Source organism: Drosophila subpulchrella, unplaced genomic scaffold, assembly GCF_014743375.2.
Source record: "Drosophila subpulchrella strain 33 F10 #4 breed RU33 unplaced genomic scaffold, RU_Dsub_v1.1 Primary Assembly Seq93, whole genome shotgun sequence".
Taxonomy (NCBI): Eukaryota; Metazoa; Arthropoda; class Insecta; order Diptera; family Drosophilidae; genus Drosophila; species Drosophila subpulchrella.
Window position 1 is genome coordinate 44,719 of NW_023665727.1, and position 23,814 is coordinate 68,532.

At 34.5% G+C, this 23,814-nt stretch overlaps 6 non-coding genes across 6 annotated transcripts; all 6 read left to right on the forward strand.

Annotated features, from left to right (window-relative positions):
• The first annotated feature begins 1,192 nt into the window (after positions 1–1,192).
• On the forward strand, positions 1,193–3,187 carry LOC119562761. The gene has a single exon (XR_005222012.1). It is a non-coding gene; the product is annotated as a small subunit ribosomal RNA (ribosomal RNA).
• A 659-nt stretch (positions 3,188–3,846) lies between these two features.
• On the forward strand, positions 3,847–4,025 carry LOC119562771. Its single transcript, XR_005222020.1, has one exon. It is a non-coding gene; the product is annotated as a 5.8S ribosomal RNA (ribosomal RNA).
• A 401-nt stretch (positions 4,026–4,426) lies between these two features.
• On the forward strand, positions 4,427–8,397 carry LOC119562767. Its single transcript, XR_005222017.1, has one exon. It is a non-coding gene; the product is annotated as a large subunit ribosomal RNA (ribosomal RNA).
• Positions 8,398–14,949: 6,552 nt separating this feature from the next.
• On the forward strand, positions 14,950–16,944 carry LOC119562762. Its single transcript, XR_005222013.1, has one exon. It is a non-coding gene; the product is annotated as a small subunit ribosomal RNA (ribosomal RNA).
• A 659-nt stretch (positions 16,945–17,603) lies between these two features.
• Positions 17,604–17,782, forward strand: LOC119562772. Its single transcript, XR_005222021.1, has one exon. It is a non-coding gene; the product is annotated as a 5.8S ribosomal RNA (ribosomal RNA).
• Positions 17,783–18,183: 401 nt separating this feature from the next.
• On the forward strand, positions 18,184–22,154 carry LOC119562768. The gene has a single exon (XR_005222018.1). It is a non-coding gene; the product is annotated as a large subunit ribosomal RNA (ribosomal RNA).
• Positions 22,155–23,814: the final 1,660 nt, after the last annotated feature.

Below are 23,814 nucleotides of genomic sequence, written 5' to 3' on the forward strand. Positions count from 1 at the left end.
CAAAGACAATTGAAAATACCCGAATTGCAGATGATGGGTTCAAAAACTACTATAGGGTGGTGTAGCAAATAATATGAAGATGATATATCCATATAATGGATATACACTAGTATTCTCTTATTATAATAGAGAATACCATATAAATGGTTGGCAAAGACAATTGAAAATACCCGAATTGAAGTTGACGGGTTCAAAAACTATTATAGGGTGATGTAGCAAATAAAATAATGAAGATATATCCATATAATGGAATTATATGTGTATTCTCTTATTATATGAGAGAGTACCAAACGGTTGATTGGCAAAGACAATTGAAAATACCCGAATTAAAGATATTGGGTCCAAAAACTACTATAGGATGGTCAATGGGCCGGCCATCTACTATTGACGTGACAAAATACTGTCTGTCGGTAGAGAAGATATTAATCCGTCAAATTTGTTTCTTTATTCATTTATGAATATGAGACTTGGCTCCACGGTTAATATTTTAAGCCCAAAGATAATAATGTTGAAACAAAGGCCAAGGTTTCTATTATACATAGAATAACAAATTGTTTCCGAACTTTATCGTTAATCCAAATAAATAATTACAATTGAGGCAGGCTAATAATGATATATATTTTGTATTGATAATCTTGATATATATGTATATTGGTCTGCCATTATCACATACTGAGTTATGTGATAATTCCCTGCGGGGATAAATTAAAAGAGGTGTCCCTATATTAAAAGAAAATAATATATATATATATTATTTTTTCTAACGTACATATCATATATGCGCTCGGTTTTATATTATATATTACCAAAGAGTCTTATATGAATATATACAGATAAATTTTAAATTTATCATCAAAATACAAATGATTTAATTCAATATTTTATATTGGTTAAACAAAAATTGTACATGTGTGGATACAATAATGACGTATGTCGAACAAAAAAGATATTTTAGAATGAAATATGCAAATATAAAGAAAATTATTACGTATTACGAAAAAAAATATTGTGTTTTTAACATCAATAATTAAAAAACTTGTTATTATTAGTGGCGGAACAAGTATATATTGTGAAAACAACAAACGTATACGAATGCTATATAAAAATGGCCGTATTCGATAGAAAACAATCTATAAAATTTATATTGCTAATTTCTATTCAAAAATATGAATGAAATATGAATAAAAACATTATTCTGGTTGATCCTGCCAGTAGTTATATGCTTGTCTCAAAGATTAAGCCATGCATGTCTAAGTACACACGAATTAAAAGTGAAACCGCAAAAGGCTCATTATATCAGTTATGGTTCCTTAGATCGTTAACAGTTACTTGGATAACTGTGGTAATTCTAGAGCTAATACATGCAATTAAAACATGAACCTTATGGGACATGTGCTTTTATTAGGCTAAAACCAAGCGATCGCAAGATCGTTATATTGGTTGAACTCTAGATAACATGCAGATCGTATGGTCTTGTACCGACGACAGATCTTTCAAATGTCTGCCCTATCAACTTTTGATGGTAGTATCTAGGACTACCATGGTTGCAACGGGTAACGGGGAATCAGGGTTCGATTCCGGAGAGGGAGCCTGAGAAACGGCTACCACATCTAAGGAAGGCAGCAGGCGCGTAAATTACCCACTCCCAGCTCGGGGAGGTAGTGACGAAAAATAACAATACAGGACTCATATCCGAGGCCCTGTAATTGGAATGAGTACACTTTAAATCCTTTAACAAGGACCAATTGGAGGGCAAGTCTGGTGCCAGCAGCCGCGGTAATTCCAGCTCCAATAGCGTATATTAAAGTTGTTGCGGTTAAAACGTTCGTAGTTGAACTTGTGCTTCATACGGGTAGTACAACTTACAATTGTGGTTAGTACTATACCTTTATGTATGTAAGCGTATTACCGGTGGAGTTCTTACATGTGCTTAGATACTTGTATTTTTTCATATGTTCCTCCTATTTAAAAACCTGCATTAGTGCTCTTAAACGAGTGTTATTGTGGGCCGGTACAATTACTTTGAACAAATTAGAGTGCTTAAAGCAGGCTTCAAATGCCTGAATATTCTGTGCATGGGATAATGAAATAAGACCTCTGTTCTGCTTTCATTGGTTTTCAGATCAAGAGGTAATGATTAATAGAAGCAGTTTGGGGGCATTAGTATTACGACGCGAGAGGTGAAATTCTTGGACCGTCGTAAGACTAACTTAAGCGAAAGCATTTGCCAAAGATGTTTTCATTAATCAAGAACGAAAGTTAGAGGTTCGAAGGCGATCAGATACCGCCCTAGTTCTAACCATAAACGATGCCAGCTAGCAATTGGGTGTAGCTACTTTTATGGCTCTCTCAGTCGCTTCCCGGGAAACCAAAGCTTTTGGGCTCCGGGGGAAGTATGGTTGCAAAGCTGAAACTTAAAGGAATTGACGGAAGGGCACCACCAGGAGTGGAGCCTGCGGCTTAATTTGACTCAACACGGGAAAACTTACCAGGTCCGAACATAAGTGTGTAAGACAGATTGATAGCTCTTTCTCGAATCTATGGGTGGTGGTGCATGGCCGTTCTTAGTTCGTGGAGTGATTTGTCTGGTTAATTCCGATAACGAACGAGACTCAAATATATTAAATAGATATCTTCAGGATTATGGTGTTGAAGCTTATATAGCCTTCATTCATGGTGGCAGTAAAATGTTTATTGTGTTTGAATGTGTTTATATAAGTGGAGCCGTACCTGTTGGTTTGTCCCATTATAAGGACACTAGCTTCTTAAATGGACAAATTGCGTCTAGCAATAATGAGATTGAGCAATAACAGGTCTGTGATGCCCTTAGATGTCCTGGGCTGCACGCGCGCTACAATGAAAGTATCAACGTGTATTTCCTAGACCGAGAGGTCCGGGTAAACCGCTGAACCACTTTCATGCTTGGGATTGTGAACTGAAACTGTTCACATGAACTTGGAATTCCCAGTAAGTGTGAGTCATTAACTCGCATTGATTACGTCCCTGCCCTTTGTACACACCGCCCGTCGCTACTACCGATTGAATTATTTAGTGAGGTCTCCGGACGTGATCACTGTGACGCCTTGTGTGTTACGGTTGTTTCGCAAAAGTTGACCGAACTTGATTATTTAGAGGAAGTAAAAGTCGTAACAAGGTTTCCGTAGGTGAACCTGCGGAAGGATCATTATTGTTTAATATCCTTACCGTTAATAAAAAAATTTGTTTTTATTATAATAATATAATATATTATAGTAATACAAATAAAATATAAATTGCCAAAAATATGATCTTTTATAGATCAAATATAAAATTTCGAACAAGCAAATCGAAATAATAATTGTAATAATAAATATATTATTGCATTAAATAAGAGATAAATAAATAAGCAAAAGCAAACAAATAACAAATTCGAACAAGCAAATCGAAATTATTAAATTTATTTAATATTATTATTATATTGTATATTAAATGCAATTAATTAATAAAACACTGTGTGTATATGGACCATAATATACACGCGTTGCGATATGTATTGTTCATCTCAGTTATGCGCATACATTGGATAATGCAACAACCTAAAATGTACAATGTTGTACCTGATTATTACAGGTTAATGTTTTATATAAATTTCAATATATATCGCTAAAAAAAAGTATTAATACCGTAAATGCCATTTAAAAAATACTTGATATATTATTGGTTATATGAAACTAAGACATTTCGCAGCATTCGTTTTAGGTATAAAAATCAATTTATTGAAGGAATTGATATATGCCAGTAAAATGGTGTATTTTTAATTTCTTTCAATAAAAACATATATGACAAAATTACCAAACCAATATATAAAACTCTAAGCGGTGGATCACTCGGCTCATGGGTCGATGAAGAACGCAGCAAACTGTGCGTCATCGTGTGAACTGCAGGACACATGAACATCGACATTTTGAACGCATATCGCAGTCCATGCTGTTATGTACTTTAATTAATTTTATAGTGCTGCTTGGACTACATATGGTTGAGGGTTGTAAGACTATGCTAATTAAGTTGTTTATATAAATTTTATAATGAAATTTTATAAGCATATGGTATATTATTGGATAATAATAATTTAATTATTATATTATTCATAATATTAACAAATATATGAAAAACATTATCTCACATTAGTAAATAATTTGAATGTGAAAAACGAAGAGAAATATTTTCTTTTTCAATCAAATAATACTGAGAAATGTCTAGCATAAAAAATTTATCTAGAATTGTCTCTTATTAAAGATTAGTAAATAGAAAGCCGTTGACAATATTATTATTCTTCGTTGATTCGTTAGACCAAACAAATGCCATACAAATATATAAAATATATAACGAATTTAATAAAATGTTTTATCATTATATATAAAGAATTAATTGCAAAAAAAGTTATACACAACCTCAACTCATATGGGACTACCCCCTGAATTTAAGCATATTAATTAGGGGAGGAAAAGAAACTAACCAGGATTTTCTTAGTAGCGGCGAGCGAAAAGAAATCAGTTCAGCACTAAGTCACTTTGTCTATATGGCAAATGTGAGATGCAGTGTATGGAGCGTCAATATTCTAGTATGAGAAATTAACGATTTAAGTCCTTCTTAAATGAGGCCATTTACCCATAGAGGGTGCCAGGCCCGTATAACGTTAATGATTACTAGATGATGTTTCCAAAGAGTCGTGTTGCTTGATAGTGCAGCACTAAGTGGGTGGTAAACTCCATCTAAAACTAAATATAACCATGAGACCGATAGTAAACAAGTACCGTGAGGGAAAGTTGAAAAGAACTCTGAATAGAGAGTTAAACAGTACGTGAAACTGCTTAGAGGTTAAGCCCGATGAACCTGAATATCCGTTATGGAAAATTCATCATTAAAATTGTAATATTTAAACAATATTATGATAATAGTGTGCATTTTTTCCATATAAGGACATTGTAATCTATTAGCATACAAAATTTATCATAAAATATAACTTATAGTTTATTCAAATTAATTTGCTTGCATTTTAACACAGAATAAATGTTATTAATTTGATAAAGTGCTGATAGATTTATATGAATACAGTGCGTTAATTTTTCGGAATTATATAATGGCATAATTATCATTGATTTTTGTGTTTATTATATGCACTTGTATGATTAACAATGCGAAAGATTCAGGATACCTTCGGGACCCGTCTTGAAACACGGACCAAGGAGTCTAACATATGTGCAAGTTATTGGGATATAAACCTAATAGCGTAATTAACTTGACTAATAATGGGATTAGTTTTTTAACTATTTATAGCTAATTAACACAATCCCGGGGCGTTCTATATAGTTATGTATAATGATATTTATATTATTTATGCCTCTAACTGGAACGTACCTTGAGCATATATGCTGTGACCCGAAAGATGGTGAACTATACTTGATCAGGTTGAAGTCAGGGGAAACCCTGATGGAAGACCGAAACAGTTCTGACGTGCAAATCGATTGTCAGAATTGAGTATAGGGGCGAAAGACCAATCGAACCATCTAGTAGCTGGTTCCTTCCGAAGTTTCCCTCAGGATAGCTGGTGCATTTTAATGTTATATAAAATAATCTTATCTGGTAAAGCGAATGATTAGAGGCCTTAGGGTCGAAACGATCTTAACCTATTCTCAAACTTTAAATGGGTAAGAACCTTAACTTTCTTGATATGAAGTTCAAGGTTATGATATAATGTGCCCAGTGGGCCACTTTTGGTAAGCAGAACTGGCGCTGTGGGATGAACCAAACGTAATGTTACGGTGCCCAAATTAACAACTCATGCAGATACCATGAAAGGCGTTGGTTGCTTAAAACAGCAGGACGGTGATCATGGAAGTCGAAATCCGCTAAGGAGTGTGTAACAACTCACCTGCCGAAGCAACTAGCCCTTAAAATGGATGGCGCTTAAGTTGTATACCTATACATTACCGCTAAAGTAGATGATTTATATTACTTGTGATATAAATTTTGAAACTTTAGTGAGTAGGAAGGTACAATGGTATGCGTAGAAGTGTTTGGCGTAAGCCTGCATGGAGCTGCCATTGGTACAGATCTTGGTGGTAGTAGCAAATAATCGAATGAGACCTTGGAGGACTGAAGTGGAGAAGGGTTTCGTGTGAACAGTGGTTGATCACGAGTTAGTCGGTCCTAAGTTCAAGGCGAAAGCCGAAAATTTTCAAGTAAAACACAAATGCCATACAAATATAATTATATTATATAAATCAAGCTAATTAATATACTTGAATAATTTTGAACGAAAGGGAATACGGTTCCAATTCCGTAACCTGTTGAGTATCCGTTTGTTATTAAATATGGGCCTCGTGCTCATCCTGGCAACAGGAACGACCATAAAGAAGCCGTCGAGAGATATCGGAAGAGTTTTCTTTTCTGTTTTATAGCCGTACTACCATGGAAGTCTTTCGCAGAGAGATATGGTAGATGGGCTAGAAGAGCATGACATATACTGTTGTGTCGATATTTTCTCCTCGGACCTTGAAAATTTATGGTGGGGACACGCAAACTTCTCAACAGGCCGTACCAATATCCGCAGCTGGTCTCCAAGGTGAAGAGTCTCTAGTCGATAGAATAATGTAGGTAAGGGAAGTCGGCAAATTAGATCCGTAACTTCGGGATAAGGATTGGCTCTGAAGATTGAGATAGTCGGGCTTGATTGGGAAACAATAACATGGTTTATGTGCTCGTTCTGGGTAAATAGAGTGTCTGGCATTTATGTTGGTCACTTGTTCCCCGGATAGTTTAGTTACGTAGCCAATTGTGGAACTTTCTTGCTAAAATTTTTAAGAATACTAATTGGGTTAAACCAATTAGTTCTTATTAATTATAACGATTATCAATTAACAATCAATTCAGAACTGGCACGGACTTGGGGAATCCGACTGTCTAATTAAAACAAAGCATTGTGATGGCCCTAGCGGGTGTTGACACAATGTGATTTCTGCCCAGTGCTCTGAATGTCAAAGTGAAGAAATTCAAGTAAGCGCGGGTCAACGGCGGGAGTAACTATGACTCTCTTAAGGTAGCCAAATGCCTCGTCATCTAATTAGTGACGCGCATGAATGGATTAACGAGATTCCTACTGTCCCTATCTACTATCTAGCGAAACCACAGCCAAGGGAACGGGCTTGGAATAATTAGCGGGGAAAGAAGACCCTTTTGAGCTTGACTCTAATCTGGCAGTGTAAGGAGACATAAGAGGTGTAGAATAAGTGGGAGATATTAGACTTCGGTTTGGTATCGCCAATGAAATACCACTACTCTTATTGTTTCCTTACTTACTTGATTAAATGGAACGTGTATCATTTCCTAGCCATTATACGGATATATTTATTATATCTTATGGTATTGGGTTTTGATGCAAGCTTCTTGATCAAAGTATCACGAGTTTGTTATATAATCGCAAACAAATTCTTTAATAAAACGGTGCATTTATGTATTTTTGATTTGAAAATTTGGTATAACTCCAATTACTCAGGTATGATCCAATTCAAGGACATTGCCAGGTAGGGAGTTTGACTGGGGCGGTACATCTCTCAAATAATAACGGAGGTGTCCCAAGGCCAGCTCAGTGCGGACAGAAACCACACATAGAGCAAAAGGGCAAATGCTGACTTGATCTCGGTGTTCAGTACACACAGGGACAGCAAAAGCTCGGCCTATCGATCCTTTTGGTTTAAAGAGTTTTTAACAAGAGGTGTCAGAAAAGTTACCATAGGGATAACTGGCTTGTGGCGGCCAAGCGTTCATAGCGACGTCGCTTTTTGATCCTTCGATGTCGGCTCTTCCTATCATTGTGAAGCAAAATTCACCAAGCGTTGGATTGTTCACCCATGCAAGGGAACGTGAGCTGGGTTTAGACCGTCGTGAGACAGGTTAGTTTTACCCTACTAATGACAAAACGTTGTTGCGACAGCATTCCTGCGTAGTACGAGAGGAACCGCAGGTACGGACCAATGGCACAATACTTGTTCGAGCGAACAGTGGTATGACGCTACGTCCGTTGGATTATGCCTGAACGCCTCTAAGGTCGTATCCGTGCTGGACTGCAATGATAAATAAGGGGCAATTTGCATTGTATGGCTTCTAAACCATTTAAAGTTTATAATTTACTTTATAAACGACAATGGATGTGATGCCAATGTAATTTGTAACATAGTAAATTGGGAGGATCTTTGATCACCTGATGCCGCGCTAGTTACATATAAAAGCATTATTTAATACAATGACAAAGCCTAGAATCAATTGTAAACGACTTTTGTAACAGGCAAGGTGTTGTAAGTGGTTGAGCAGCTGCCATACTGCGATCCACTGAAGCTTATCCTTTGCTTGATGATTCGATAATAAAGATGTTGCAAGCGGGCATAATCATTATGCTTGCTTGCAGCATCGCACGCCACTTTGTTTGTGGTGTGTAAGGTAGGGAAGAAGAAATATAAAAGACCTAAATTGGAAACATCAATATATAAGTAAATATTGAACAAACAAAATGTATCGTCATCTTATTAGTGACGCGATGATAAAGTGGCAAACATATTCCATGTATAAATATTCCTATGGTATTAAAATTCAAGTAAAGAGGACATATATAAAAGTTTGTATATATGGTTCATTCAATGGTAGCAGCGGTTGGTTGGTTGGTGTCTGCTCCTCTTATTGTTCAAAACTTATGTTATGGTAGCAAGTCTATATCGTCATATTATTAGTGACGCGAAAAAGTAGTGGCAAAACATATTCCATGTATAAATAAATATTCCTATGGTATTGAAATTCAAGTAAAGAGGCCATTCAAGTAAAGAGGACTTATATAAATATAAGTATATATAATGGTAGCAGCGCGGTTGGTTGGTTGGTGTGTCTGCTCCTCTTATTGTTCAAAACTTATGTTATGGTAGCAAGACTGTATCGTCATATTATTAGTGACGCGAAAAAGTAGTGGCAAAACATATTCCATGTATAAATATTCCTATGGTATTGAAATTCAACTAAAGAGGACATATAAAATTACTATCAATGGTAGCAGTGGTTGGTTGGTTGGTGGTTGGTTGGCGGCTGCTCCTATTATTGTTCAAGACTTATGTTATGGTAGCAAGTCTGTATCGTCATATTAATTATTAGTGACGCGAAAAAGTAGTGGAAATCATATTCCATGTATAAATAGATTCCTATGGTAATGAAATTTTCAAGTAAAGAGAGGACCATTCAAGTAAGAGGACATATAAAAAGTAAGTATATGTTCCTCCAATGGTAGCAGTGGTTGGTTGGTTGGCGGCTGATCCTCTTATTGTTCAAAACTTATTTTATCAATATGAGTTTGGCAATACAATAAAGAAGACCAATCTAATCCATATAAAACTAAATGTATTATATGGATATGCTTAGGAAACCCATATATTCATAAAAAAAAATTATGTATAGAAAATTATACATATATCTTTTATATAAATGAATCGTATGGATATCGCCTTATGGTAGGTATAATAACTTTTTAAGGCATAATAATGTATAATATAGAAAATATACATTGAAATATAAATGCATTTTTATAGATATGGCGGCATATAAGTGCCATATACACAAGAATAAATAATAGAATTTACCAATATATAATTAAAATGAGATATATAAACCTAGTGAGGGGCTGCACTAGTATATGAATCGTATGGATATGGCTTATAGGTATAATACCTATAAGGCATAATAATGTATAATATAATAAATATAAATTAAGATATGAATGAATTATATAAATATGGCATAGAAATGCCATATACATACATAAGAATAAATGGTAGAATTTACCCATATATCACTGAAACACGATATATAAACCTAATGATAGCTGGCACTAGTACTGTAAACATGCACGCAATAGTGCGTGGGGTAAAAAACTACTATAGGGAGGTGGTCGTTGGCGGGCCCCTCCTCGTATTGGTCAAAACTTATGTTATGCATATGAATTTGTCAATACTATATAGAACGCCAAGCATATCCATATAAACTATGGATATGCATAGAAATCCATACAAAAGTAAAAAAAAATTATGTATAGAAAAATATACATATATTTATATAAGTGAATCGTATGGATATGGCTTATAGGTATAATACCTATAAGGCATAATAATGTATAACAAGTAAATATACATTGAAATGTGAATGCATTGTATGGATATGGCATATAAATGCCATATATATAGAAATAAATTGTATATCAATGATATAACAATTATAAACCTAGTGAGGGGCGGCACTAGTGAATGAATCGTATGGATATGGCTTATAGGTATAATACCTATAAGGCATAATAATGTATAATATAATAAATATACATTAAGATATGAATGGATTGTATAAATATGGCATAGAAATGCCATATACATAAGAATAAATGGTAGAATTTACCCATATATCACTGAAACACGATATATAAACCTAGTGATAGCTGGCACTAGTACTGTAAACAGGCACGCAATAGTGCGTGGGGTAAAAAACTACTATAGGGAGGTGGTCGTTGGCGGGCCCCTCCTCGTATTGGTCAAAACTTATGTTATGCATATGAATTTGTCAATACTATATAGAACGCCAAGCATATCCATATAAACTATGGATATGCATAGAAATCCATACAAAAGTAAAAAAAAATTATGTATAGAAAAATATACATATATTTATATAAGTGAATCGTATGGATATGGCTTATAGGTATAATACCTATAAGGCATAATAATGTATAACAAGTAAATATACATTGAAATGTGAATGCATTGTATGGATATGGCATATAAATGCCATATATATAGAAATAAATTGTATATCAATGATATAACAATTATAAACCTAGTGAGGGGCGGCACTAGTGAATGAATCGAAGGCATAATAATGTATAATATAATAAATATACATTAAGATATGAATGGATTGTATAAATATGGCATAGAAATGCCATATACATAAGAATAAATGGTAGAATTTACCCATATATCACTGAAACACGATATATAAACCTAGTGATAGCTGGCACTAGTACTGTAAACAGGCACGCAATAGTGCGTGGGGTAAAAAACTACTATAGGGAGGTGGTCGTTGGCGGGCCCCTCCTCGTATTGGTCAAAACTTATGTTATGCATATGAATTTGTCAATACTATATAGAACGCCAAGCATATCCATATAAACTATGGATATGCATAGAAAACCATACAAAAGTAAAAAAAAATTATGTATAGAAAAATATACATATATTTATATAAGTGAATCGTATGGATATGGCTTATAGGTATAATACCTATAAGGCATAATAATGTATAACAAGTAAATATACATTGAAATGTGAATGCATTGTATGGATATGGCATATAAATGCCATATATATAGAAATAAATTGTATATCAATGATATAACAATTATAAACCTAGTGAGGGGCGGCACTAGTGAATGAATCGTATGGATATGGCTTATAGGTATAATACCTATAAGGCATAATAATGTATAATATAATAAATATACATTAAGATATGAATGGATTGTATAAATATGGCATAGAAATGCCATATACATAAGAATAAATGGTAGAATTTACCCATATATCACTGAAACACGATATATAAACCTAGTGATAGCTGGCACTAGTACTGTAAACAGGCACGCAATAGTGCGTGGGGTAAAAAACTACTATAGGGAGGTGGTCGTTGGCGGGCCCCTCCTCGTATTGGTCAAAACTTATGTTATGCATATGAATTTGTCAATACTATATAGAACGCCAAGCATATCCATATAAACTATGGATATGCATAGAAAACCATACAAAAGTAAAAAAAAATTATGTATAGAAAAATATACATATATTTATATAAGTGAATCGTATGGATATGGCTTATAGGTATAATACCTATAAGGCATAATAATGTATAACAAGTAAATATACATTGAAATGTGAATGCATTGTATGGATATGGCATATAAATGCCATATATATAGAAATAAATTGTATATCAATGATATAACAATTATAAACCTAGTGAGGGGCGGCACTAGTGAATGAATCGTATGGATATGGCTTATAGGTATAATACCTATAAGGCATAATAATGTATAATATAATAAATATACATTAAGATATGAATGGATTGTATAAATATGGCATAGAAATGCCATATACATAAGAATAAATGGTAGAATTTACCCATATATCACTGAAACACGATATATAAACCTAGTGATAGCTGGCACTAGTACTGTAAACAGGCACGCAATAGTGCGTGGGGTAAAAAACTACTATAGGGAGGTGGTCGTTGGCGGGCCCCTCCTCGTATTGGTCAAAACTTATGTTATGCATATGAATTTGTCAATACTATATAGAACGCCAAGCATATCCATATAAACTATGGATATGCATAGAAATCCATACAAAAATAAAAAAAAATTATGTATAGAAAAATATACATATATTTATATAAGTGAATCGTATGGATATGGCTTATAGGTATAATACCTATAAGGCATAATAATGTATAACAAGTAAATATACATTGAAATGTGAATGCATTGTATGGATATGGCATATAAATGCCATATATATAGAAATAAATTGTATATCAATGATATAACAATTATAAACCTAGTGAGGGGCGGCACTAGTGAATGAATCGTATGGATATGGCTTATAGGTATAATACCTATAAGGCATAATAATGTATAATATAATAAATATACATTAAGATATGAATGGATTGTATAAATATGGCATAGAAATGCCATATACATAAGAATAAATGGTAGAATTTACCCATATATCACTGAAACACGATATATAAACCTAGTGATAGCTGGCACTAGTACTGTAAACAGGCACGCAATAGTGCGTGGGGTAAAAAACTACTATAGGGAGGTGGTCGTTGGCGGGCCCCTCCTCGTATTGGTCAAAACTTATGTTATGCATATGAATTTGTCAATACTATATAGAACGCCAAGCATATCCATATAAACTATGGATATGCATAGAAAACCATACAAAAGTAAAAAAAAATTATGTATAGAAAAATATACATATATTTATATAAGTGAATCGTATGGATATGGCTTATAGGTATAATACCTATAAGGCATAATAATGTATAACAAGTAAATATACATTGAAATGTGAATGCATTGTATGGATATGGCATATAAATGCCATATATATAGAAATAAATTGTATATCAATGATATAACAATTATAAACCTAGTGAGGGGCGGCACTAGTGAATGAATCGTATGGATATGGCTTATAGGTATAATACCTATAAGGCATAATAATGTATAATATAATAAATATACATTAAGATATGAATGGATTGTATAAATATGGCATAGAAATGCCATATACATAAGAATAAATGGTAGAATTTACCCATATATCACTGAAACATGATATATAAACCTAGTGATAGCTGGCACTAGTACTGTAAACAGGCACGCAGTAGTGCGTGGGGTAAAAAACTACTATAGGGAGGTGGTCGTTGGCGGGCCCCTCCTCGTATTGGTCAAAACTTATGTTATGCGTAAACATATGATTTTGTCAATACTATAAAGAAAACTTGTTTTGTACATACAAAACTAAATGAATTATATGGATATTGAAAAATAAATGGCATTATATCCATATAATGAAAATATACTTGTATTCTCTTATTATAAGAGAGAATACCGTATAGTTGGTTGGCAAAGACAATTGAAAATACCCGAATTGCAGATGATGGGTTCAAAAACTACTATAGGGTGGTGTAGCAAATAATATGAAGATGATATATCCATATAATGGATATACACTAGTATTCTCTTATTATAATAGAGAATACCATATAAATGGTTGGCAAAGACAATTGAAAATACCCGAATTGAAGTTGACGGGTTCAAAAACTATTATAGGGTGATGTAGCAAATAAAATAATGAAGATATATCCATATAATGGAATTATATGTGTATTCTCTTATTATATGAGAGAGTACCAAACGGTTGATTGGCAAAGACAATTGAAAATACCCGAATTAAAGATATTGGGTCCAAAAACTACTATAGGATGGTCAATGGGCCGGCCATCTACTATTGACGTGACAAAATACTGTCTGTCGGTAGAGAAGATATTAATCCGTCAAATTTGTTTCTTTATTCATTTATGAATATGAGACTTGGCTCCACGGTTAATATTTTAAGCCCAAAGATAATAATGTTGAAACAAAGGCCAAGGTTTCTATTATACATAGAATAACAAATTGTTTCCGAACTTTATCGTTAATCCAAATAAATAATTACAATTGAGGCAGGCTAATAATGATATATATTTTGTATTGATAATCTTGATATATATGTATATTGGTCTGCCATTATCACATACTGAGTTATGTGATAATTCCCTGCGGGGATAAATTAAAAGAGGTGTCCCTATATTAAAAGAAAATAATATATATATATATTATTTTTTCTAACGTACATATCATATATGCGCTCGGTTTTATATTATATATTACCAAAGAGTCTTATATGAATATATACAGATAAATTTTAAATTTATCATCAAAATACAAATGATTTAATTCAATATTTTATATTGGTTAAACAAAAATTGTACATGTGTGGATACAATAATGACGTATGTCGAACAAAAAAGATATTTTAGAATGAAATATGCAAATATAAAGAAAATTATTACGTATTACGAAAAAAAATATTGTGTTTTTAACATCAATAATTAAAAAACTTGTTATTATTAGTGGCGGAACAAGTATATATTGTGAAAACAACAAACGTATACGAATGCTATATAAAAATGGCCGTATTCGATAGAAAACAATCTATAAAATTTATATTGCTAATTTCTATTCAAAAATATGAATGAAATATGAATAAAAACATTATTCTGGTTGATCCTGCCAGTAGTTATATGCTTGTCTCAAAGATTAAGCCATGCATGTCTAAGTACACACGAATTAAAAGTGAAACCGCAAAAGGCTCATTATATCAGTTATGGTTCCTTAGATCGTTAACAGTTACTTGGATAACTGTGGTAATTCTAGAGCTAATACATGCAATTAAAACATGAACCTTATGGGACATGTGCTTTTATTAGGCTAAAACCAAGCGATCGCAAGATCGTTATATTGGTTGAACTCTAGATAACATGCAGATCGTATGGTCTTGTACCGACGACAGATCTTTCAAATGTCTGCCCTATCAACTTTTGATGGTAGTATCTAGGACTACCATGGTTGCAACGGGTAACGGGGAATCAGGGTTCGATTCCGGAGAGGGAGCCTGAGAAACGGCTACCACATCTAAGGAAGGCAGCAGGCGCGTAAATTACCCACTCCCAGCTCGGGGAGGTAGTGACGAAAAATAACAATACAGGACTCATATCCGAGGCCCTGTAATTGGAATGAGTACACTTTAAATCCTTTAACAAGGACCAATTGGAGGGCAAGTCTGGTGCCAGCAGCCGCGGTAATTCCAGCTCCAATAGCGTATATTAAAGTTGTTGCGGTTAAAACGTTCGTAGTTGAACTTGTGCTTCATACGGGTAGTACAACTTACAATTGTGGTTAGTACTATACCTTTATGTATGTAAGCGTATTACCGGTGGAGTTCTTACATGTGCTTAGATACTTGTATTTTTTCATATGTTCCTCCTATTTAAAAACCTGCATTAGTGCTCTTAAACGAGTGTTATTGTGGGCCGGTACAATTACTTTGAACAAATTAGAGTGCTTAAAGCAGGCTTCAAATGCCTGAATATTCTGTGCATGGGATAATGAAATAAGACCTCTGTTCTGCTTTCATTGGTTTTCAGATCAAGAGGTAATGATTAATAGAAGCAGTTTGGGGGCATTAGTATTACGACGCGAGAGGTGAAATTCTTGGACCGTCGTAAGACTAACTTAAGCGAAAGCATTTGCCAAAGATGTTTTCATTAATCAAGAACGAAAGTTAGAGGTTCGAAGGCGATCAGATACCGCCCTAGTTCTAACCATAAACGATGCCAGCTAGCAATTGGGTGTAGCTACTTTTATGGCTCTCTCAGTCGCTTCCCGGGAAACCAAAGCTTTTGGGCTCCGGGGGAAGTATGGTTGCAAAGCTGAAACTTAAAGGAATTGACGGAAGGGCACCACCAGGAGTGGAGCCTGCGGCTTAATTTGACTCAACACGGGAAAACTTACCAGGTCCGAACATAAGTGTGTAAGACAGATTGATAGCTCTTTCTCGAATCTATGGGTGGTGGTGCATGGCCGTTCTTAGTTCGTGGAGTGATTTGTCTGGTTAATTCCGATAACGAACGAGACTCAAATATATTAAATAGATATCTTCAGGATTATGGTGTTGAAGCTTATATAGCCTTCATTCATGGTGGCAGTAAAATGTTTATTGTGTTTGAATGTGTTTATATAAGTGGAGCCGTACCTGTTGGTTTGTCCCATTATAAGGACACTAGCTTCTTAAATGGACAAATTGCGTCTAGCAATAATGAGATTGAGCAATAACAGGTCTGTGATGCCCTTAGATGTCCTGGGCTGCACGCGCGCTACAATGAAAGTATCAACGTGTATTTCCTAGACCGAGAGGTCCGGGTAAACCGCTGAACCACTTTCATGCTTGGGATTGTGAACTGAAACTGTTCACATGAACTTGGAATTCCCAGTAAGTGTGAGTCATTAACTCGCATTGATTACGTCCCTGCCCTTTGTACACACCGCCCGTCGCTACTACCGATTGAATTATTTAGTGAGGTCTCCGGACGTGATCACTGTGACGCCTTGTGTGTTACGGTTGTTTCGCAAAAGTTGACCGAACTTGATTATTTAGAGGAAGTAAAAGTCGTAACAAGGTTTCCGTAGGTGAACCTGCGGAAGGATCATTATTGTTTAATATCCTTACCGTTAATAAAAAAATTTGTTTTTATTATAATAATATAATATATTATAGTAATACAAATAAAATATAAATTGCCAAAAATATGATCTTTTATAGATCAAATATAAAATTTCGAACAAGCAAATCGAAATAATAATTGTAATAATAAATATATTATTGCATTAAATAAGAGATAAATAAATAAGCAAAAGCAAACAAATAACAAATTCGAACAAGCAAATCGAAATTATTAAATTTATTTAATATTATTATTATATTGTATATTAAATGCAATTAATTAATAAAACACTGTGTGTATATGGACCATAATATACACGCGTTGCGATATGTATTGTTCATCTCAGTTATGCGCATACATTGGATAATGCAACAACCTAAAATGTACAATGTTGTACCTGATTATTACAGGTTAATGTTTTATATAAATTTCAATATATATCGCTAAAAAAAAGTATTAATACCGTAAATGCCATTTAAAAAATACTTGATATATTATTGGTTATATGAAACTAAGACATTTCGCAGCATTCGTTTTAGGTATAAAAATCAATTTATTGAAGGAATTGATATATGCCAGTAAAATGGTGTATTTTTAATTTCTTTCAATAAAAACATATATGACAAAATTACCAAACCAATATATAAAACTCTAAGCGGTGGATCACTCGGCTCATGGGTCGATGAAGAACGCAGCAAACTGTGCGTCATCGTGTGAACTGCAGGACACATGAACATCGACATTTTGAACGCATATCGCAGTCCATGCTGTTATGTACTTTAATTAATTTTATAGTGCTGCTTGGACTACATATGGTTGAGGGTTGTAAGACTATGCTAATTAAGTTGTTTATATAAATTTTATAATGAAATTTTATAAGCATATGGTATATTATTGGATAATAATAATTTAATTATTATATTATTCATAATATTAACAAATATATGAAAAACATTATCTCACATTAGTAAATAATTTGAATGTGAAAAACGAAGAGAAATATTTTCTTTTTCAATCAAATAATACTGAGAAATGTCTAGCATAAAAAATTTATCTAGAATTGTCTCTTATTAAAGATTAGTAAATAGAAAGCCGTTGACAATATTATTATTCTTCGTTGATTCGTTAGACCAAACAAATGCCATACAAATATATAAAATATATAACGAATTTAATAAAATGTTTTATCATTATATATAAAGAATTAATTGCAAAAAAAGTTATACACAACCTCAACTCATATGGGACTACCCCCTGAATTTAAGCATATTAATTAGGGGAGGAAAAGAAACTAACCAGGATTTTCTTAGTAGCGGCGAGCGAAAAGAAATCAGTTCAGCACTAAGTCACTTTGTCTATATGGCAAATGTGAGATGCAGTGTATGGAGCGTCAATATTCTAGTATGAGAAATTAACGATTTAAGTCCTTCTTAAATGAGGCCATTTACCCATAGAGGGTGCCAGGCCCGTATAACGTTAATGATTACTAGATGATGTTTCCAAAGAGTCGTGTTGCTTGATAGTGCAGCACTAAGTGGGTGGTAAACTCCATCTAAAACTAAATATAACCATGAGACCGATAGTAAACAAGTACCGTGAGGGAAAGTTGAAAAGAACTCTGAATAGAGAGTTAAACAGTACGTGAAACTGCTTAGAGGTTAAGCCCGATGAACCTGAATATCCGTTATGGAAAATTCATCATTAAAATTGTAATATTTAAACAATATTATGATAATAGTGTGCATTTTTTCCATATAAGGACATTGTAATCTATTAGCATACAAAATTTATCATAAAATATAACTTATAGTTTATTCAAATTAATTTGCTTGCATTTTAACACAGAATAAATGTTATTAATTTGATAAAGTGCTGATAGATTTATATGAATACAGTGCGTTAATTTTTCGGAATTATATAATGGCATAATTATCATTGATTTTTGTGTTTATTATATGCACTTGTATGATTAACAATGCGAAAGATTCAGGATACCTTCGGGACCCGTCTTGAAACACGGACCAAGGAGTCTAACATATGTGCAAGTTATTGGGATATAAACCTAATAGCGTAATTAACTTGACTAATAATGGGATTAGTTTTTTAACTATTTATAGCTAATTAACACAATCCCGGGGCGTTCTATATAGTTATGTATAATGATATTTATATTATTTATGCCTCTAACTGGAACGTACCTTGAGCATATATGCTGTGACCCGAAAGATGGTGAACTATACTTGATCAGGTTGAAGTCAGGGGAAACCCTGATGGAAGACCGAAACAGTTCTGACGTGCAAATCGATTGTCAGAATTGAGTATAGGGGCGAAAGACCAATCGAACCATCTAGTAGCTGGTTCCTTCCGAAGTTTCCCTCAGGATAGCTGGTGCATTTTAATGTTATATAAAATAATCTTATCTGGTAAAGCGAATGATTAGAGGCCTTAGGGTCGAAACGATCTTAACCTATTCTCAAACTTTAAATGGGTAAGAACCTTAACTTTCTTGATATGAAGTTCAAGGTTATGATATAATGTGCCCAGTGGGCCACTTTTGGTAAGCAGAACTGGCGCTGTGGGATGAACCAAACGTAATGTTACGGTGCCCAAATTAACAACTCATGCAGATACCATGAAAGGCGTTGGTTGCTTAAAACAGCAGGACGGTGATCATGGAAGTCGAAATCCGCTAAGGAGTGTGTAACAACTCACCTGCCGAAGCAACTAGCCCTTAAAATGGATGGCGCTTAAGTTGTATACCTATACATTACCGCTAAAGTAGATGATTTATATTACTTGTGATATAAATTTTGAAACTTTAGTGAGTAGGAAGGTACAATGGTATGCGTAGAAGTGTTTGGCGTAAGCCTGCATGGAGCTGCCATTGGTACAGATCTTGGTGGTAGTAGCAAATAATCGAATGAGACCTTGGAGGACTGAAGTGGAGAAGGGTTTCGTGTGAACAGTGGTTGATCACGAGTTAGTCGGTCCTAAGTTCAAGGCGAAAGCCGAAAATTTTCAAGTAAAACACAAATGCCATACAAATATAATTATATTATATAAATCAAGCTAATTAATATACTTGAATAATTTTGAACGAAAGGGAATACGGTTCCAATTCCGTAACCTGTTGAGTATCCGTTTGTTATTAAATATGGGCCTCGTGCTCATCCTGGCAACAGGAACGACCATAAAGAAGCCGTCGAGAGATATCGGAAGAGTTTTCTTTTCTGTTTTATAGCCGTACTACCATGGAAGTCTTTCGCAGAGAGATATGGTAGATGGGCTAGAAGAGCATGACATATACTGTTGTGTCGATATTTTCTCCTCGGACCTTGAAAATTTATGGTGGGGACACGCAAACTTCTCAACAGGCCGTACCAATATCCGCAGCTGGTCTCCAAGGTGAAGAGTCTCTAGTCGATAGAATAATGTAGGTAAGGGAAGTCGGCAAATTAGATCCGTAACTTCGGGATAAGGATTGGCTCTGAAGATTGAGATAGTCGGGCTTGATTGGGAAACAATAACATGGTTTATGTGCTCGTTCTGGGTAAATAGAGTGTCTGGCATTTATGTTGGTCACTTGTTCCCCGGATAGTTTAGTTACGTAGCCAATTGTGGAACTTTCTTGCTAAAATTTTTAAGAATACTAATTGGGTTAAACCAATTAGTTCTTATTAATTATAACGATTATCAATTAACAATCAATTCAGAACTGGCACGGACTTGGGGAATCCGACTGTCTAATTAAAACAAAGCATTGTGATGGCCCTAGCGGGTGTTGACACAATGTGATTTCTGCCCAGTGCTCTGAATGTCAAAGTGAAGAAATTCAAGTAAGCGCGGGTCAACGGCGGGAGTAACTATGACTCTCTTAAGGTAGCCAAATGCCTCGTCATCTAATTAGTGACGCGCATGAATGGATTAACGAGATTCCTACTGTCCCTATCTACTATCTAGCGAAACCACAGCCAAGGGAACGGGCTTGGAATAATTAGCGGGGAAAGAAGACCCTTTTGAGCTTGACTCTAATCTGGCAGTGTAAGGAGACATAAGAGGTGTAGAATAAGTGGGAGATATTAGACTTCGGTTTGGTATCGCCAATGAAATACCACTACTCTTATTGTTTCCTTACTTACTTGATTAAATGGAACGTGTATCATTTCCTAGCCATTATACGGATATATTTATTATATCTTATGGTATTGGGTTTTGATGCAAGCTTCTTGATCAAAGTATCACGAGTTTGTTATATAATCGCAAACAAATTCTTTAATAAAACGGTGCATTTATGTATTTTTGATTTGAAAATTTGGTATAACTCCAATTACTCAGGTATGATCCAATTCAAGGACATTGCCAGGTAGGGAGTTTGACTGGGGCGGTACATCTCTCAAATAATAACGGAGGTGTCCCAAGGCCAGCTCAGTGCGGACAGAAACCACACATAGAGCAAAAGGGCAAATGCTGACTTGATCTCGGTGTTCAGTACACACAGGGACAGCAAAAGCTCGGCCTATCGATCCTTTTGGTTTAAAGAGTTTTTAACAAGAGGTGTCAGAAAAGTTACCATAGGGATAACTGGCTTGTGGCGGCCAAGCGTTCATAGCGACGTCGCTTTTTGATCCTTCGATGTCGGCTCTTCCTATCATTGTGAAGCAAAATTCACCAAGCGTTGGATTGTTCACCCATGCAAGGGAACGTGAGCTGGGTTTAGACCGTCGTGAGACAGGTTAGTTTTACCCTACTAATGACAAAACGTTGTTGCGACAGCATTCCTGCGTAGTACGAGAGGAACCGCAGGTACGGACCAATGGCACAATACTTGTTCGAGCGAACAGTGGTATGACGCTACGTCCGTTGGATTATGCCTGAACGCCTCTAAGGTCGTATCCGTGCTGGACTGCAATGATAAATAAGGGGCAATTTGCATTGTATGGCTTCTAAACCATTTAAAGTTTATAATTTACTTTATAAACGACAATGGATGTGATGCCAATGTAATTTGTAACATAGTAAATTGGGAGGATCTTTGATCACCTGATGCCGCGCTAGTTACATATAAAAGCATTATTTAATACAATGACAAAGCCTAGAATCAATTGTAAACGACTTTTGTAACAGGCAAGGTGTTGTAAGTGGTTGAGCAGCTGCCATACTGCGATCCACTGAAGCTTATCCTTTGCTTGATGATTCGATAATAAAGATGTTGCAAGCGGGCATAATCATTATGCTTGCTTGCAGCATCGCACGCCACTTTGTTTGTGGTGTGTAAGGTAGGGAAGAAGAAATATAAAAGACCTAAATTGGAAACATCAATATATAAGTAAATATTGAACAAACAAAATGTATCGTCATCTTATTAGTGACGCGATGATAAAGTGGCAAACATATTCCATGTATAAATATTCCTATGGTATTAAAATTCAAGTAAAGAGGACATATATAAAAGTTTGTATATATGGTTCATTCAATGGTAGCAGCGGTTGGTTGGTTGGTGTCTGCTCCTCTTATTGTTCAAAACTTATGTTATGGTAGCAAGTCTATATCGTCATATTATTAGTGACGCGAAAAAGTAGTGGCAAAACATATTCCATGTATAAATAAATATTCCTATGGTATTGAAATTCAAGTAAAGAGGCCATTCAAGTAAAGAGGACTTATATAAATATAAGTATATATAATGGTAGCAGCGCGGTTGGTTGGTTGGTGTGTCTGCTCCTCTTATTGTTCAAAACTTATGTTATGGTAGCAAGACTGTATCGTCATATTATTAGTGACGCGAAAAAGTAGTGGCAAAACATATTCCATGTATAAATATTCCTATGGTATTGAAATTCAACTAAAGAGGACATATAAAATTACTATCAATGGTAGCAGTGGTTGGTTGGTTGGTGGTTGGTTGGCGGCTGCTCCTATTATTGTTCAAGACTTATGTTATGGTAGCAAGTCTGTATCGTCATATTAATTATTAGTGACGCGAAAAAGTAGTGGAAATCATATTCCATGTATAAATAGATTCCTATGGTAATGAAATTTTCAAGTAAAGAGAGGACCATTCAAGTAAGAGGACATATAAAAAGTAAGTATATGTTCCTCCAATGGTAGCAGTGGTTGGTTGGTTGGCGGCTGATCCTCTTATTGTTCAAAACTTATTTTATCAATATGAGTTTGGCAATACAATAAAGAAGACCAATCTAATCCATATAAAACTAAATGTATTATATGGATATGCTTAGGAAACCCATATATTCATAAAAAAAAATTATGTATAGAAAATTATACATATATCTTTTATATAAATGAATCGTATGGATATCGCCTTATGGTAGGTATAATAACTTTTTAAGGCATAATAATGTATAATATAGAAAATATACATTGAAATATAAATGCATTTTTATAGATATGGCGGCATATAAGTGCCATATACACAAGAATAAATAATAGAATTTACCAATATATAATTAAAATGAGATATATAAACCTAGTGAGGGGCTGCACTAGTATATGAATCGTATGGATATGGCTTATAGGTATAATACCTATAAGGCATAATAATGTATAATATAATAAATATAAATTAAGATATGAATGAATTATATAAATATGGCATAGAAATGCCATATACATACATAAGAATAAATGGTAGAATTTACCCATATATCACTGAAACACGATATATAAACCTAATGATAGCTGGCACTAGTACTGTAAACATGCACGCAATAGTGCGTGGGGTAAAAAACTACTATAGGGAGGTGGTCGTTGGCGGGCCCCTCCTCGTATTGGTCAAAACTTATGTTATGCATATGAATTTGTCAATACTATATAGAACGCCAAGCATATCCATATAAA